A 16,765-nucleotide genomic window follows, 5' to 3' on the forward strand; every position below is an offset into this window, starting at 1 on the left:
ACATGAGCTTCAGAATGATGGAATTTGTTCTTAACTGATTAGTACTAGCTTATTCCAGCATAAGAATGCAGTTCCACTGCCTAAATGAACTTTTGAAAAAGTCAGAATAAGCTATTAATTAAATTAATTTCTGCCTTTTAATACCAATATAATAAAGTTAATACTAGTACTAATACTGTTTAGTTTCCTTTAAGATATACTATAATTAATGCTTGATTCAAGGCAAGATGTGAGCTAGAATTTTTCAACAATTGCTTCTTAGCAAATATACATGAATGTTTTGAAACCTGGAAAACTTTTAAAATTTATTTTAACTGTTTTTGTTCCAAATTCACATACCCAGATGGAAACAATCTTCACTGAGTGGTAGTTATGAACAGCAGTTCCTATTCTATGCTTCTGATCTTCTGACACAACTCTCTGTGAGCAGAAGAGGTTTGAAAGCTCCCAGTGGATAAACATGAGCCATATGATTATTAGCAGCATACTAATACAGCAGAGACTTTCATTTCTACAGTTATTTAAAACAGCTTACTTTTTGTTCAGCACAGCACCCCAGAGAAATCCATGAGGGAAGTTTCCAGGGCAGTGGTGCAGCAGGCTCGGGAGAGGTTTCTGCCGCCCGGCTGGGTGACGACTGCACAAGGCAATGTCCTGAAGTCACAAGCAGCCCCTGCAGAGACTTAACAGAGCTCACCTTTCCCACAAGATCTAAAGCAGAGTCAGTGATTTCTTTGGCATGCAATTGTGTCCCTTAGTGAACAGTTACAAGCAAAGCTATTGCTCTTGGAGCTACTACTTTTCTCCTCTACTCTGCCTCCTTAAAATACATATTGAGCTCAGAGCAGTCTTCATAGCTTTCTGTGAAAAATGAAAACAATGAGACACAATGTAGTGAAGGTCTAAGTTGGAGCCATATTCTTGCTCTAAATATACTCCATCTTGTACCCAGATAGCCAAGGTTTCTAGACTAAAATCCTCCATCTTTCATGAGCTACATTTATCTTCAGGTGTGTTATTACAACCAGCACACAACACAGAGAGGCAGGCAGAGATATTTTCATGTAATATTTGAAACATTACAAAGCAAAGTCAAACATAATCCACAGGGTGCCGCTATTCTCACTGTGAAATAACATTTTCTGGGTTTTACTTGCCTACTCAAGGGCAACAGGAAAATTCATAACCGATACACCTGGAAATACAGCTGGAAAAGCTAAGAAATTATTTTGTACTCTCATGACTCTCCTTGAGGAATTACGAGCTATGTTATGACTGCTCCACTGCAATCAGAACAATTACAAAGAGGAAAGAAATTCAGTATAAAAGAAGCAACAATAAAAAGGGAGTACAATGCCAAGGTACAGCAAGACAATTTCCAATTAATTCTTTGTTTCTATTCGCTCCATCATCACACAAAATTCTGACCAGATGCTTTAGTCTATGGTATAATTAGTTTCAGCTGTATATAGACCCGCTGTTAGGATTTCAGAGTTGATCTCATTAGATCATGGTGCTCCACCTGTTATGATACCATCCATGGACCTCTTACCTTAAAATCCGTCCTGTCCTTCAGTTACAAATGCTTTCTGGCAGTCTTCTTGTCTTTCTGTATCTGTGAAGTATATGAACTTAAGTAGTTAATGGCTCTTTCCAGCGCTTGCTTCAAGACAAACTGGTCTGCACTGATTAGTTTAAAATCTATAATGAAATGGTCTTGCCTGAGATTAACTCTCCTTGATCAATAGAAATTATTGATTCATTTGCTTTGTAACAAAAGGTGCAGGAACCTTGTTAAAGGAATTATAACACTTCACAGTTGCTTCTTGTAATAACCCTGAATTGCTTGCTAAAATGTCTGCTGACTTTTTAATAGCCTACAGTGATAATCATCAAGAATTACAGATTCTTCTGTATTTTAGTAGCTACCTGGTTAAGAATTTCATTCCTTCTCTACCAACTGCTGTAGAAACATCACAAACAGAAGACAACCCTACTTCAGCTAACTGCAGTACTAGGACCTAAATTCTTTGAATTTATTACCGTTGCTCATAATCCTTTAGCTGCAGGTCTCTTATTTTCTAAAATAAAAACTGGAACCTATCTCCAATACCAATGCAGCTTTATTGAGATTTTGACATCAGAATGGAAACCAGTGATCAGCACCTCCACGTGGAAATACAAAGCCAGCAACAAAGCCAAATATAAAATAACATCAGTACAGATAGAGCATTGCAATATTTAATACCAAAACTGCTGCTTAGAAGGAATCACAGCATGCAGCTGAGAGAAATTAGCCTGAATAATACACCAAAAGCATCTACGTACGATCTACTATTAAAAAAAAAATGGTGGTAAATACTACAACAAGTAGAGAAGCATAAACTGATAAAATTCTTTTAGTTTTGTATTCATTCTTGTATAATCCTCATCTTTACTAAATTCCCTCCTGTCTCTGTAACTAGACACAAACATCATTAGGAGAGACTATGCTTTGATTGCATTCAGGTTAATACAATATTTTCAGTATCAGTCTATAATGTTAGCTAGGCCTCCAAAGCTATTAAGTTGTTAGAGTACTATTACTAATAATAACAAAAATCATAATAATGCATTAGAGATTTTGTGTGACAACAATTTCACTACAGAAATTAATCAGGGCTTGGGATAATCATTAACTGGGAAAAATGTTATGCCACTGAACTACAGTGCTTACTATACTTGCATACAAGCTCAAGAGATCACTAGGGAAAGATGGTAATCGTACCATCAGTTTGTACCAAAAGATGGTAATCAGTACCATTCAGATTTATTGTCTGGCTTTATAAGGGCAAGCCTGTATAGGCCTTAGGCTCATTGCTTAGGTTTGCAAAGAGCTGATGTGATAATTCTTACCATACAGTTATCACTATATAATTAGGAAGAAAAAAAAAAAAAAACTATTGGGGATCCTGTGAGCTTAATTTTGGGTTCCTGCTTTGGCACAGGTTTAAAGAGATCTAATTTTCAGACAAACTGTAAAATACTTAATGAAGATCACTCTTAGAAACCTCAGGTAGGTACTCAAAGATATCAATTCTCTTGGAAAATTCTAGAGAAGTTAATGTTTAAAACACATCTTCAAAATTAAGGCTGGTGAGAGAAGATTTCTATATTTGACCAAATTCTGCTGCATTTATGTATTGTATCAATACATTACTCCAAAAAGTAGTTCTATTCTTTCAATAGAATTTGTTCTAAAAGGAAACACAAATAGGTATGATCAGAAGTGGCAGAATGAAGCCCTAAAAACGTAACATGAACCAAGTGATTAAATACTGTCAAAACCTTATGATATCAAAACATTCTTTAGGCCTATCTAGCTGACGAATTCAAAAGGGACAAATCTGCGATAGTTCATCAGGTGTGCAAACACATTTAAATTTTCACTTTGAGTTATGATACTGTACATTGTTTTGGCATGGGCACAAATGCAAATTTGCTGATCACATGTCAGAATGAGAAGACTTGACAGGAAAGGAAAACTTTTAGAATAGTGGGACAGCTACCAACTTCTGTTACATTGCCTATACAAAGTCAAGCACCTAATTAATTTGTGTCTCAGGAACAGATTCTTTTATCTTTTACCCTAAAATGACTTTTTTTCCTCCAGACCATCAGTATCACCAAATGAACTGCAGGTAAATTTGATATGTCAAAAGCAGTTATAAAGATAGCATACAAATTCTGAAGTAGTAGGATGTAGGTTCTATATGTTACAATAGGAAAAACATTGAATCTCTTTGTAGTTGCCATTTGAAGGCTTTGTTTGCAACCGCTGTAGTTGCCATGTGAAGGCTTTGTTTGCAACCGCATTCATGCATATGACTTCACGTTGGCAGATGAATAAAGCAACAGAGTACCATCTCTTCTCTAATATTCAGTGCTAATTCATGAGCAGTATTTGTGGGAACTTTACCAAACAGAGCCGGGAAACACTGACAGTCTTTCCTCAGCTGTTCTAGAGTTTGACAGCAAATGGTTCAAGACACTTTAGGCACAAATAAAAGTTTAGAGAGACATGCTCAGTTTGGATTTCTTTTAATGGATCCAAAATACATTTTTAAGGGAATTTAGCTGCCAGACGCTAAGAATTTAGCTTAAAGAAACTGTTCTGTTTTGTTTTCCAATAGGAGATTATCTGACTTGATTGGACCAAATTTCTCACAGGGATGGCAAAAGGCTCCCCAAATGCTTAATTTTAATTGCCAAAGCAGAACAGTGTCAGAACTTTGCTAAAACTACTGTAATGTTGATAACACAGCTCAATGTATTTCTCAGGTATCTCATTCTCACAATGTTGAGCCATTTCTGTTAACAGTTTAAAGAGGAACGCAGTTTAACACACCCAGCGTGCAAAAAACTTTGTTCAAAGAGTTATAGTTTTGCATCCAGAATATCTTCTTTCATAATACAGTTTTCAGAACCCCTTCAGTTTCAGTTTATATAACTACTGATGGGATATTGCTTACACAAGGCCAAAACTTCACATTTTCTTTTAATTTGTCAACTGGTCCACTTAATCTTTTAGATTGTAACTCTTAAGGCAGAAACTCTGTACCTGACTTTGTCTGAAACAAATTACAATGTTTCAGATAGTTTCCACAAATAAAAGTAACAGTTTCCAAGGATGCTTTGGAAACAGGACGAGAGGAAACCCTGTTCCTCTCTTCCCGGAAGTAGTTCTGAGCCACATCACAATATCAGGAAGGAGCACTGCATTTATTTTAATTAGTAGATATCAGAAGCCTTTTTCTGATTTTTCCTAAAACTTTGCTACAAAAAAGCCTGTTATAATTTCATCATCCTGTAGGGGTGCCTTTGAATTTTTTTTTATAAGTTATATGGGGATTTTTATAAATCAATAGTATTTTTTCAGGCTTTCAGCTGACAAAATTTTGCTGATTAAAGTAACCAAAATGCACACATACTGGTTAATCATTTGATTAAGTAATATTGTTATTGAACTGGTGATTTTAAGGATTTAAAAATAAGTATTCAAAGACTTTCAAGACTATTTCATTGCCAGCTATTCAATTGTCCCATTTTTCAGACACTGCTAATTTATAGCCAAAGTAAATGTCTGCAAGTCTGCTGTCATTCCCTGTCCACATTAGCACACTGTAATTATGATTAAACCTAAGATTAATAGTAAAAGTACTTAAAACTTTATATATCTTTATGGAAACCTGAAAAATACTAAAAACATTCTGAGGGTCATTACAGTGAAGAATTGTTAATTAAAATGAAATATTACACCTGCAAAATTTGACTGCTTGTTTCAAAATCTTTGATTGATTTATACTGTCTGTCTGAAGAATCACAGACCCACTTTAAAAGAACCAGATCTGTACCAGTTATCGCCTTTGAATCACAGTGTGATTCAAACTGGAGATGCTTGAACAAATAATAGAAATAATAGAAAATCTCGAGGCTCATAAGCACTCACCTTTGCTGAAACCAAAAGAACATCACAGTTTACCTTCAGAATCAGAGCTGAACTTCATTGAAATAAGGGAAAATTTTGAAAGAAAGTCTGAATGCTGCATCCCACTCCACCAGGTTAGCACTTACTTTTTCAGAACAAAGGAAGTGACTATATTCCATCAATAATACTGCAATTCAGTTTATCAGCATCACAGCAAATCCCGATTTGTTATTTCATCTGTTGTTTCATTTCATTGATCAGATAATCTTGGATATATTGACTCCATGCAATAGGTACCCAAGCAGGATTCTTGGTGCCCGACTATGAATTAAAAATACATAAAACAGCATGAACCCATCCTGTCCATGCTTAACACTGATTTTGCAAAATACTAGTCTTCCTCTGGTTGACAGGAAGATAACAACATAGCACCAGAGCTCTTCACCCCTCATTTTATCCAAAATTTCATCCAAACGGATAAGTTTTGCAGCATGCCTGAGAGAGAAGTTCCCTAAGTCAAGAATTTTTCATGAGAAAGCTTTGATGGAGCTCCTTTTGTGTGTAGGGCTGATTCACCAAATCCCTATCTACATAGTCCTACTGAAGCCAAGGAAAGTTACACGTTGCCTTTAAAATTTTCTGCCTGTTCTGCTCGATAAAGCTAGCTTCTCCTTTGTGTTGCAGGACTGAAAATGAGTTACTCACTTATATTTCCCTATTTAGGAATCCTTTTACCTTATTCAGAACAACTTTTCCAGTATCTTTTCCTCTCTTTCTCTGACTAAAAATAAATAAAATACAAAACACCACACTGAAACAAAGTCTCCTAATTTAACTGCAAGAAGCCTCTGCAGGTGTTCCCAAAAATCAATTTTGCTGAGTATCTACTTTATTATTTAGATGCTTGTGCAGCGTGTAGTCACATCCCAGCTGTGCTTAGCATTATCCTGATGTGTCAAGAGTATACCAACAGTTTTTCTTGAGGCTACAGGTTGCTTGACCACAGGGTCCTTTCCTCTAGAAAAAAAAAAAAAATTGAAAAAACATGGAAGAAAAGCACAGAAAATGAGGACGCATGCATAAATAGCAGAGGTACCTATTGACTACGTGTTGGGTGCCCAGTGCATCTCTGAAATAATGAAAACAGCTGTCTTCAGCACAGAAGTTTTCTCTAGAAAGTCCTTCTTACGAACTGTATCATTGTCTTGGGCTAAGTTGAGAGCCTAGCTGTTGTGAAAACATTACACTGCGAACACATGGATCCCTCTCTCGGCTGTCAGTGTACAACAGTTAATACTAGTCATACTGATATTGCTGTAGTCTCTTAGGTGACCCAATCAAGAGTCCAGGCTGACTCATATATAAAGATGCAATATAATGAATTCTGCTACAAGGACCGAACCTAAGTATAAGGCCAGAGATGAAGACAGAGTGTCAGAGAAGCTTGGCTGATCACTACAACTAAGCAGGCCATTATCGCAGGAAAGCAAAAGCAGGAATAGGTATCTTAAATTGTAATAGAAATGAGAGACAACAGGTAAGCTTTGAGGGCTGTGCAAGTAAGGGCATTTAACTTGCATTTGATATGACAGAGAAGTAAGAGTCCTGGGTAGAATGAAATTAGAGAAGTAATATGATGAAAGTGATCAGTTAAGAAAATGTTATTTACATTGACAACAGACACATACGAAATGAGACTGCATCTTGTCTCTTCTCAAGGCTGAAAAAAGGCTTTTGCAGTAACAAGTTGGGGCTCCAGACAAGAATCTTTGCTGCAGATAGGAAAGGCAAGATCTAGGTAAGGCTCAGAAGTGACAACTGAAAGGGAGGACTGAGCTGAAGAGTTTGCCCAGTTCCTAAATCACAAAAACAATGGTGATATTCCACAAGGACTGAGAAAAAGGGTGGCAAAAAAGAACCAAGAGGGAGACTGATATTCTGTTTTAGCTCTGTAGAAGTAACAACAACATAACCAGGAAAAACTTAACGGGCCACATTTTCCTTTGGACAGTAGAGACAGGTCCAGAGTAAAGAATTTTCAGATTAAAATGGGAGCTAAATTGGTGTTTGAGGATTAAATCACCCGCACAGAAACAAAGTGTAGGGGAAGAAAGAGGTGCCCAAAGGTGTGTACTGTGGAACCGTGCCTACTCTACCTGTTTTCCACCTCCTACCACACACAAAAGTTGATCAAGCTAATGCTGAAGGAGTGATTCAAAAAAAAAAAAAAATTATTTCTTCACATACTCCCTCAGGTCTAGTGAAAAAACACACATGCTGCTGAATCTAACTTTTGGTTAAAATTTTAACATGCTCACACAGAGTACCTGCAAGCTGTCCTCATAACCTGCAGAATCTCTGATTTAACCAAATTGTTCAAAGAATGTACAGAATTAAGTCAAATAAATACTGTGAAATTAGGACAGATGGAAAGAGTAAGAGGTTTTGATGTTACTAAGTTGATTGGGAATAGGACAAATAGCCTCTGATTGATGGCATCTATGCACAAATTATCATACAATTATTTTAATTGGGAAATGCTGATGAAATAAAGCTAACATCCTTTTTGGCTGTTTATTTTATTAAGATCCCAGGGCAGTTTACAAAGCCCGGAGAGAAGCTTCGCATCAGTAGCACCAACCAAATGTCACGACCACAGTCATCTTACAACTTCTCTGCCATGTGATCATAATTACAGCAACTTCCAGAGTATGAACCCATCACCTGTCTTTTTGCCACAGCAGCAGCAGCGCTGCCCTGCAATGCCATGGAATATGACACTGCAGAAAAGATGATCACCTCTTGTTATCATCCTGTTTGGAACTGAAGCACATCTCTATACCCATCTCTCTATGCTGTTTTCAGGACACCAGATCTCATCCAGTGAGAACTTTTAGTAAATCTAGACTGTCAACTCCTTTTCATCAGCAGTCAAAGGAAAAGTCATGATCAAAATAAGCAAAAGCCTGGGTCTACATCCAAACATATCCAAGGCTGGGAGTTTTCCTGGGTAGTACTTAATTTGGCCAGCAGTAGGATTAGAGTACAAAAGAAATTCAATGCTGTCCATGAGCAGCTCAATATTTATTTTGTTTGATTTATAAAATGCATTTATTGAAATCAGAGTGCATGTGCATAAAAATGAGAAAGTAGGCTTTTAGGATATTTCTTGATATTGATTTCAGTGTTGCATAAACGAGACTAGAGCTATACAAGTAAATAAGTTGGCCAAGTCTGCTCTCTAGCTCTGAAAGCAAGGGAACTCATATATAACTGAGGTTTCTTTTTCAGAGAAAATGGCTTCATGCCCCAGTCCCTGGTTTGTGCTCTCACCTGCCCACACCTAGCATTTTTTGGAAGAGTCCTCAAAGACATGAGCCAAAAAGGTGGCAGGGAGCAGGCTAAAACGCAAATAGTATAGACACTTGTGTGCCAATACTCGAGCTGCTGCTGGGGCCCATTTTAGCTTAGCAGCACTGCCATGGCCTAGCAGCCTTGCATGATGATAGCAATATGTTTGGAGCTGGCACCAAACCACATCCTAGTAGCAGAGACAAGATTGAGTGCAGCTTCCAAAAATTTAGCAGTGGAAGGTTTTGGAGAGGGGTTGTTTGTTTGTTTGTTTCTTAATCTTGACAAGTAAAAACAGGAAAATGAGAGCATATTTATCCCCTTTCAAGGAACACCATTCTGAGGCTTCACTAATGTCTGCATAACACTTCAGTTATACTTTTTGTATGATTCCGTATTTTTATTACAAAATGAGAATGTAAATTAATGAGATTACCCAATTCTTAAAACTCGGTATATATCGGATAAGTGTTTTACTACATCAGATTTACACTCTACAATGCTCCTCTATATCTTGCAATCTAAAGCCCAAAACACTTTTTAATTGTTTTTAAATCAACACAAAACACAACATTACTGCTGTTATGAAATGACAGACAACTCTTATCTAATAAAATCCATGGCATCAGAGGAGATGGATAACAATATGGATTATGCTGGTAGCAGGCCAATTATTTACATGTAGCAAAGGAGGAAAGAGTACTGAGGAAGGGGCAAAATGTCCTCAAAAAAATATGTGGATAGAAGTATTTGTATGGTACATCTAGCTTTTAATCAGTCAGTTAGAATTAAAATACTTATAATTGAAACTGTAAAAATAATGCTTTACTTTTCTATTCAGCTGGCACTGAAATTCTGCTGTTTTATAACATTTCATATTAGCTTTCTAGCAGAAAGACACAGTATAAATGACTCCCTTGCATTTGTTATGAAGTGACTGGCTGGGAACAGCAGCAAAAATCAGGCTTTGCATGATGGTAACTATATTTTGTGTAAATTTGTGTAAATTTGAAAGGCAGTAAGGGTGAAAAGGTATTGGGAAAAAGAAATATTTCCTTTAGTAATCTGAATCCTCAGAGAGGAAATAAGAGCAACAAATTTTAAATTAAATTGTGCATCATTACTTAATACATCATTACATAGCACATCATACCATGAGAGAGAAACTGTTTTCTTCTTCATTTGGTATTTGAGAGGAGGGTACTACAGTCTCTTGCTCAGTCTTTTTTCTCATTTTCTGAAACTGAAAATGTTTTTTCATGTGTAAAAGCGATGTGTTGTACTAAGATACAAGGCTCTTTCTGGTCAATCCATGTAAAACACAGGAAGACATTTTTCTAGATATTTCTAGATAGCCTAGGGATTTCTAGATAGTATATGAATGGGTAGTAGTTGAAACAAATCTCCACTATTCACCTTCTAATGCCAGACAACTGCTACCTGTCTACATGTCATTTGTGGGTGGTCAAAGGCATAGAATGTGTCAGGAACATTTTAGTTAGAAAAATTATTGCTGAGACCTTCACATAATTTACTGAGGACACACAGACCAGATTATACACTTTATTTCACTGCCCTCTTATTCTTCAACTATATGATCTTGGAGGTGAGGGGAATGGGACATTTACAACAGACGTTCTTCAGAGCAGCCTTAAAATGGATTGAGGATAAGGCTAGTGCCCATCCTAGCTCCTGTAAAAACATCCATCTGAGCTAAAGTTTGTGTGAATAAAATGTTACTACTGAAAAAACTGTTAAACGCAAGCATGCTCAACAGAAAAGTCTTTTTTAGCACTTGGAACCAACATACCACAATTCTTTTCTGTGCTACATGCAAATGAATGGTCTGACCCAAAGCTTTCTGAAGAGCATGGAAAGAATACCATTGATTTCCAAAAGGCTGTTGGTTAGCCTCTAACGAAGTGCTCTATTGGTGCTCAGTAAATTAACGTGCAGATACCATAATAGTCATCACAGTGATGTCCCACTAGGAATGATTACGTGTAAAAATAAAGTCAAAGTACTGGCCAAACCACTGTTATGAAATGTGTAATTTATGTGTCACTGTATCTACAGTTCAGATGATCACTGGAATAACAGGCAATGAAAGTTCATATGCAGACAGTCCTCTAGCTTCACTTATATAGGTCATTTAAGAAATGAAAATGCTCTACAGCCGACATTCATCATTTAAATAGGCATGCTGAGTTTTTTGAATGTATTACTCAGGGTGCTTTACTCACTGCTATGATCTCAAACTACCATTCCTTGCAGTTACACCTTATTGCAAGAGTTTACTCTAATTTTACAGCCAAATTTACTTCTCTCTAATACGGCTCCGATGTTCCTCCACTCTTTATTGTGCATTATTGGTGTCTGTGCCAGTGTGATTATTTTCGAGGCTGTTACTTTTTATTTTTAAAGTATTTGAGCGTTCAGAACCTCGCATTTAAACTGAGGGAGATGGCTCCAGGATACAATAGCTCGTTATACCATACACGAAATGACTTCCTCTCAAATAAGAAAGAAAAAGAGATGTATATTTTCAGCTACCTACAACAGGCAGGAATGCAGCTGTGGCTGGGAGGAAGGGCTTCTACCTTCAGGAGCCCCCTGCCCTGCACACAGATATCTCCCAGGGGCACATGGACATCCCCCAGGAGCACACAGCTGCCCATTCGTTGCCCACGCTCCCAGCTGGCAGAATACAAGTCAGCTCCAACCCAGAAGCCCTCTATCTACATCAGCCAGCCCAAACTATACATCCTCTTTCTACACAGTGCCTAGTAGCTCAGCCTAAGCCCCACAGTCCCGTAAGTTAGCTGTGGTCCAAAGTTGTTTCTAGACAGGTTTCACCACTAGCTTCCCTCTTCCCGACCATACTGCAAACACAGCCCAGGCTAACCATACAACAGGCACCTCATATAACTCATTATGCCGCAAGGGGGTGTGAGGCTAAGAGTCAATAAAGCTGGCCATGGTTCTTGCCCACGGCATAGCCCACACCCATGCAGGCTCCCTATGCTGCTTACAGAGAGCAGTACCCAGCCTGGGCTGTGCTCATGGCACACAGGACTATCTGGAAGACTGCTGCTTGGCACAGGAGACCCGCCAACACGTACAATATGGTCAAATGCATGCCAGTGTCAGAGTTCGTGCCTGACCATGCTTTTCTTACCAAGGTAGATGTGGCCTGGGAGTGCCATGCAATCGCTGCAGCCGTAGCTTCCAGCAGAAGGCGTTGGGGAAACCTGAACGATGGCACCAATGTACTAGAAACTCCCTGGAGAAAAACACTGAGAATTTCAAAGAAGGAAAATCCATATTCCTTTCTACACTGTGGCATGAAGTTCAACAGAAAATACCACAGCCCAGAAAGTTTATAGCCAGAAAGTATCTCACTACAAACATACCACTATACAGACTTCAACACATTTTCGGTGCTATTTTTTTTATTTTCTAACTTTTAACCGTTGACCATTTTCAAGTTTGGTTATTATGTGTTCATACAGCTACTTGCAAAACACAAATGACCCAATATAGATCACAATAAGTCCACAGAAAAATCAGATTCTCTGTTGACAGAGCTGATTCGCTCTTTCTGTGCCGGAGAGCATAGAAGAAAGTATCAAGAGCATCATGACATCTTGAGTATAGTCTTTTTTAAAAATGCAAAATAGCAAATGTAAATGCTATTAAACTATATTTAAAACAATGTTGAAATTTAAAGTCATTTTAAATCCCCCTCACAAACACTGCACCTGTTTTTTCTACTATCTGTTGACTGAAGAGAAGAATGCACAATACCTCTTTTAAAAGTGCTGATTCGCATTTTAAATTCAGTTTTTATAAAGTGTCCAAATAAAAACAAACCATGTAAAGTAATGTAAAGCATATTGTGATATATACCGGATATAAAAACGTGAAGCTGCACATAAAGTCACAATACTAAGGAAGTAAAAAGAAATCTGGAAGAGAACCTAATTGAAGGCCATTAGGAACAGAAATCAATCACAACATGCGTTCTTTTTGGTCCAAAATTATGGAAGCAAGCCCACACGTTATTTAAGGGATATGCAAAAAAAAGATAGAAAGACTTGTGCACCATAGCAGGATGTCTACACAGCCAGTTTAACCGCTGGCTCCTAGCTGCCCTCAATGTTCAAAGACATCCTATGTGCCAGAATGAAATATAGGATGGAATCGCACTACTTTCAGATCTCAGGAAACATTTTAAAATAGTAAACCATATTCCTCTATGCTTATTCCTAAGCATAGAGGTAGTGATGCAAGTTCTAAAATTCTTTCAATTCTGTAACATTTTTCTTATCAAATCACTACAAATATTAAAGAGGATTAAGCACGTAACTATGAAGTATGTAATAAAACCAAAGCTAATATTGTGAACTGTCCACAATGATGTACCAGAAACCTGCTTTGAGTAGTTAATTATAAAGCACACTATATCATAAGTTGTTTGCAGAAGGTAGTAGTATAAGGACTCCTCTTTTTTCCACATATTTATCCCTGATTATAAATAACCTCAATTAGGCCTGAAACCAGCCTTACACCAGATACACCTAAACACCAGCACAAAATAAACACAAGTGGCAACAGAAGACTGAAAGCTGTTGAAAAATGTTCTATTGAAAACAGCACACAATGAACTGAACGCAGTTCTGAACTAACCAGCTACATCACCAGAGCCAATTAGTTGTTTGGTTAATTGCTGGACTGCGTTAGGCAACATGGCAATCACACTGAAATCAGGAAGGGAAAGTGGCCAGAGCACGGCTTGGCTTCAGATGTAATTCTGTCTGAATAAACTGACCCGTTTGGGAGCTGTGTGCCCAACCCCTTTAGGTTCCTTGGGAAATCCTAGACACAGATCCCAAGGTGGGCTAGACTTCTTTTTGGAGGAGAGTGATAAAACTAACCTGGTACCTGAGACATCAACAGTATGCTTATCTCCTTTTATCTTTTCAAGTAGCCTCTCCTGAAAACGTATTCTGTCTTTGCCCCAAACCTCTTCCTTCCACCTCTTCTCAGAAGTTTAAAGGCCTCTCAGCCCTTCCTACCTCATCTCTTACTAAGGTTTCCTAAATGAATAGTATTGGAAATAATTCAGCACACCCCTTGAAACTTTACTGTGGGATCTTATAACTACAAAAAACAAATGCCTGCATCTGTGCTGCTCTTGGGGTAGGCTTATGTCAGTCCATTTGCTCGAGCACTCACAGGCAATACTCAAGCGCGGTGTGGCCAGGCGCCTGGTGCACAGAGCTGGCAAGCATCGCTGCGGGGCCACCTGCCCGAGAAGTGGCCACAGCTCAAAGCTGCCGTGCGAGCACTTACGAGCTTCCCCACGGCCCGCCGGGGCGCAGCCTGCCAGGGACCGAACCCAGCCGCAGCTAAGTAGAGGCTCCTCTGCTGCCCCGTGATGTACAAACCAGGTGCAGACCACAGCCGAGACCTGCTGGGCAAGAGTCGCATGGGAGACAGTGACCTGGCTCCCTACCCCCAAATGTGGGACTTGACAAGTCCAGTATATACCACAAATGCCAAAGTCTGATACTGCATTTTCTGCTTCTGACATTAAAATGAACAGCCCATGTCAGCCGGCTGCATTACATCTCTGTTCAACAGAAGGGATTAAGATAGCAGTTGAAAATGAGTCACTAGGATCCAGAGCTGAGTAATCCTCAGCAGACACATTAGTTTACTCTGCTAGTTAATTAGATACACAGCTGAAGCAGGGTAAGACTGCTCTCCTGGAGGGCCTTCCCACTACTTCGTGTTGTACTTAAAGCACAGATGAAGAGAGGAAGCTGAGCTGAGTTTATACCCCAGATTTGTCTCCCACTCTCAGCATAGGAATGACTACAAAAGCACAAGTAAAATCTTGAGAGGAACATAGCAACTAATAGAACATGACCCTGCAGCTTCCATTCTCTAGCAGTCAACACTTGTTTTTTGTTTTTGTTTTTTAATTTAAAACACTTTTCCTGAGAAAAGCAAACCAACACACCTGACACCTAAAACACTGCACAGCAGTCAAACTAGGTATCAGGAGCAGAGAAGGACATATTACTCATTTTTTCACACAGAAAAATTTCTAAAGATCTTGGGGCCCTCTCCTGTGGCTAAGTATCTATCACATATGAAGGGACAAAAGGCTCATGGTTTTGGATGAGGATGCAACAGTTCATTTCAGCAGGAAAAGAGCACTCCCTGGGACTTAATAACAGCTTGATAACTTCTTTAAACTAATCTTTGTCTTGCTTTTATTGAATCCCACCGTGTTAATTTGAGCCCATTTCCAATTTAATTTCAGTTTATTCCTATACTCCAAAATATTCTCGTTTGATCCCAACTTCATATCATCCACTAATTTGCTTACCATACATACCATGTCATGCCTCAAGCTGTTAATGAAAATACTAGAGACTATTGTGTTTAAAATGGATCTCTAGTTTCCCACTCTTTTTCCCAGCTTCACACTCAGTCATGAGTATACTTGTTGTCTGCATTAAATTTTAAAAAGTAAAAATAAAAGAGTAGAGTATCACATCTTTAATAAAAATATTTTATCTACATTGCTGTTGCTTGAGCCACAGGGAAGTGGATAGTCTCACTAAAACTGAAATACAGACTGACAAAAAGACAAACTAGTTCCACTGCTTTCTTTTATTACATTAACCCTATTTCACTTTCAAAAGATAAAAATTAAATTAAGGCCCACTTATTCCATTTGAAGCCAATGGAAGCAGCATAAGCAAAAGAATTACAAGACTGGTCCCTTGCTTAGGAAAAATTTCTTTCTTTCAATCTAACAATGCTGCCTACTATTTCTCAGTATATTTTTCCCATAAGAGGAAAAACTCTTTCTCTTATGATCCCTGTCTGCTTTGCTTATCCTGTTCCTATATGCTTTATTGATACATTCTAGTAATTTTGTTTTTTTCAATTGTATCTGAAGGTATTCCTTCTTTCATCCAAGTGGGTTGCCAAAATGTAGCTCCTGTGCATCAGCCCAGGAAGGAGAAGATATAAAGGTAGCTGGCTACTTTTTAGTAGAATAGCATTTGTTTGCAGTTAGATATAACCCCATTTTCTTTATGCATAGAAGAAATCAAACCAGAGGCATTACCTGCTCGCTGTTCCAAGCTTCTTGCAGATAGCAAACACTTTGTCTCAGGTCCACACTCCTAGCCTTTCTATTTCCTCCATGCTTTCTTCTCCTTTTTGGTAACTATTTTATGGCATTTTCCTATTTCCCTTTACTACACCATTTCCCTTACACCTGAGTGTACCAGAACCCTATTCGGGGCTCTATGGCTAGCACTTTATATGAAATATTGTGTAGGGCAGAGGCCCACATATGGAAATAATAATAAAGGTGAAAATAATAATAAAAGAGAAATAAAATAAGTAAATAAAACAGGTGGGGGGGGGGGAGGTGCTCAGGGAGAAACACAGTAGAAGTTACAAACCAGAAACCTTTTCCAGGAGGAAAAAGGGGCAACCTGCTCTCACTGAGCACCCAGTTTCTCCACACTCAGAAAGTGAGGGCCACCCCAGCGAGGAGGAGAAAGAGGCCGCACCAGGGGCCAGGGCAACCATCTACTGCAGGCAAGGCCTTCGCAGAGCTGCCTCTGGCAGAAATAAAGCACACCTGGAGGAACCCAAGGGGGGCCAACAGAGGACAAAAGCACCCCTCCACACATGCTTCACAGCATCATTTCATATAGAGATAGCACAAGACAACACGTTGTCCCACCCTTACGATAAACCTCATTTCCCCTCGCGCGCGCCTACCTAGGGCACACCACCACTTTCCAGCTGCTCTTGCCCTGACAGACACTAAGGCTTATACACTAAAACCGAGCTATTATTTCCCCCTGCTGCTCGGAGCCACGGCCCAGCCCGCTCCTCCAGAAACTCATC

The 16,765-nt window shown here is 38.7% G+C and overlaps 1 protein-coding gene across 6 annotated transcripts in view; it reads right to left on the reverse strand.

Moving 5' to 3' along the window:
• LOC112992387 (TIMELESS-interacting protein-like) overlaps positions 1-16,765 on the reverse strand; it is a 30,431-nt gene that overhangs the window by 9,955 nt on the left and 3,711 nt on the right. Inside the window, exons 1-4 of one of the 6 annotated variants that reach the window (XR_010386123.1) lie at positions 15,969-16,732; positions 11,997-12,101; positions 1,553-1,615; positions 536-682 (exon numbers count right to left, since the gene is read on the reverse strand). The gene's annotated coding sequence lies outside the window, so the exon portion shown is untranslated. Of the gene's footprint in view, positions 1-535; positions 683-1,552; positions 1,616-11,996; positions 12,102-15,968; positions 16,733-16,765 lie in introns of those variants that run through there. The other 5 variants (XR_010386126.1, XR_010386125.1, XR_010386122.1 and 2 more) reach the window with 5 other exon arrangements.

Source organism: Dromaius novaehollandiae, chromosome Z (genome assembly GCF_036370855.1).
Source record: "Dromaius novaehollandiae isolate bDroNov1 chromosome Z, bDroNov1.hap1, whole genome shotgun sequence".
NCBI lineage: Eukaryota > Metazoa > Chordata > Aves > Casuariiformes > Dromaiidae > Dromaius > Dromaius novaehollandiae.